Source organism: Rhagoletis pomonella, unplaced genomic scaffold, assembly GCF_013731165.1.
Source record: "Rhagoletis pomonella isolate Grant_MI unplaced genomic scaffold, Rhpom_1.0 Rhpom_scaffold_00011, whole genome shotgun sequence".
Classification (NCBI taxonomy): domain Eukaryota; kingdom Metazoa; phylum Arthropoda; class Insecta; order Diptera; family Tephritidae; genus Rhagoletis; species Rhagoletis pomonella.
The window spans coordinates 20,817,757-20,820,250 of record NW_023458565.1 but is presented as its reverse complement, the minus strand read 5'-3'; the positions used below and the strand labels follow the sequence as shown (position 1 = coordinate 20,820,250).

Sequence of the window (2,494 nt, the reverse complement as noted above, 5' to 3'; positions counted from 1 at the left end):
CAGTATAATCACTCGTAGTTTATTCTCTAAAAATTGCTTTAGTTATTCAATATAATAAGTCCGCTATTTGCTCTCGACTATTTGACTCCTTTAAGTACGTTGGCCAATTATGGCTAATATGCTTTCGGCGCTTAAGTATTTGCACTATTTCTGCTTTGCAAGGCTCGTAATTATCTTTGAGCGTGCGTTAGTGAGCTGGTTTAATGGTAAGCCAGCTTTTGTCAATATCAACACCTCGTTGGAACGATTATCTCCTTTTTTACAAATTCTGAAATACACAAATAAAAATTAGCAATTGTATGTTTTGACAGAAAAAAAATTTTTCTTGCACGTCAATAAACTGTTTTTTTTTTTTTTTTTAAATATAGATTTGTGAAGAAAGTGAAAAATTAAATACAAGTACCATTAAAAAGGGTAACCAACTGGGTTTTTAGGTTAGGTTATAAAAAGTAAGAAAAATAATACTAATTTCAGCAATATCATGAGTTTCATTTTCCCCGAGCCGGTTCACTTTTCACTTTTGGTTTACATGTAATTTACTATGGACGGATGACAAATTTTCGATTGCACTTTTTTTTTGCGAAACTGCGAAGATAAGGCAGATTATAATTTAATTATTATTTTAAGTTTGCTATTTTCTGAGATGCCAGCAGTCGAAGTTTATTGGGCTCGCCCCAAACCAATAGGGTAAATATGAAGAAATATGAAGTAGCAAAGGAGATAGAGGATCTGGTAGCAACGATCCTCGTTTCTTCGTATTCGTAGAGTATATAATTTGTTTACTAAACCCTGCAATGGTAAAATTTTGCATACGTATACTTTGGGTAGCGACCAAACACCCGTTTGGGAGCGAACTAAAGTGAGATGGCGTAAAACTTCGTGTGCGGTGTGTTAGCGTCCCGCCAAGTTAAAGCCTCGCCCAATGAAAAACAACAAAAAGCCACGGTGTTGGATTTGTGGTGGGAGAGACATTGCGTCGCCAAGTACTGGCGTTTACACCGGTGGACGAACGTCTAGTCACAATCCGCATCAAAACGAGATTCTTCAACCCGAGGTTGAGGCGTTCAAGGTTCTCTTCTATGAGCGCTTAAAGCAAACATATGATGAGCGCTGCCTCCGATATAAAAATCGTGCTTGGCGGTTTCAATGCCAAGGCGGGCAAGGAGAGGACATTTGGCGCCACTGTCGTAAAATTCAGCCCCCACGACGAAACGTCCGAAAGAGCAGCAGAACTTAACCGCTCCGGCACAATACTTTACAAGAGCGTACAATTGCGGGCGTATGCCGGCGACATCGACATTATCCACGATTGAGAGAATACAAAGGTTGCGCAGATCTCGGACCGCTATTCTGATCGGCGCAATCTTGTATTCTATCATTCTTGGACATTATCGGTAAAAACAAGGGCTTCGTCTGTTTTGCCTACTCGAGATTAGATAGAGAAGCAAAGTGAATTGGTCTGATGGTGAAACAGTCAAAGCATACGCGACTTGGCACACACGTCGTCACTGTTGACAGTAACAAGTTTGAAAAAGTAGACGACTTCGTTTATTTGGGATGCAGCATTATCAGCCTTGAAATCCAACGGAGATTCACTCTTGCCAACAAGTGCTACCTTGGACTGAGTAGGCAATTGAGAAGTAAAGTCCTCTCTCTCTCCGTACAAAAATCACACTCTATAAGTCACCCATCATGCCTATGCTAATGTATGGCGCGGAGTTTTGGCTCCACATGACAGAAGCTGAAGCTTTGTGAGTGATTGTTTCACAAAGACTGGCGTTGATCTCGAGATCTAAGCTGCACTCCAATAAGTAATTTTTACCATTAGAGGCAGTGCTATTGAGAAGGCGTCTATCTTACTACATTAAACGAGCAATTCTTGTATATACTTATATATATGTACATATATCCACAGGGTTCTCGGACAACGATATTGATGCAATTTTGCACTCAGATAATGTTTTGCATTTACGAGAAGACTCGTATAAGGTTGCCACCTATTCGAAATTAGTTACAAATTAATAAAAACATCATAATATTGGGCATTAAAAGGAAGGTATTTTAAAAATCCCTAATTTAAAAATAGTTTTAGTGGGGTTGCCACCTGTTTTGAGTCGCATATGAATTTAATTTTTTGATTAGAAATAAAAGGTAAAATATTACTATTTATGAGTACCAAGAGAAGGTTCTTAAACAATGATTTCTCTATATACAAAATGTTATCCCTTAGAATAATAGTGTAAGGTTGCCACTTAGTTTCGCTTCTACACAATTTGTCTAAAACATCGCAATATGGTTATCAAGTGAAAGGTATTGTTGAGAACTTTGGTCCGCAAATATTTTCGATCAGGGTTGCCACGCTTCCATGTAATACAAATTTTTATTTTGTTAATTTCAATAAGAATTTTTTTTTTTTATTGTATGTATAGGCAGTACATATCGAGCCCTAACCGCCAAAATAACGTAAGCGACATTTTTTTCAAAATTTTCTTTT

General features: G+C 37.8%; 1 long non-coding RNA gene across 1 annotated transcript in view; it reads right to left on the bottom strand.

The window, feature by feature from the left end:
• Positions 1-6: 6 nt before the first annotated feature.
• LOC118747050 overlaps positions 7-2,494 on the bottom strand; it is a 5,962-nt gene continuing 3,474 nt past the window's right edge. Inside the window, exon 3 of the long non-coding RNA XR_004993918.1 lies at positions 7-268. This is a non-coding gene — a long non-coding RNA (uncharacterized LOC118747050). The remainder of the gene's footprint in view (positions 269-2,494) is intronic.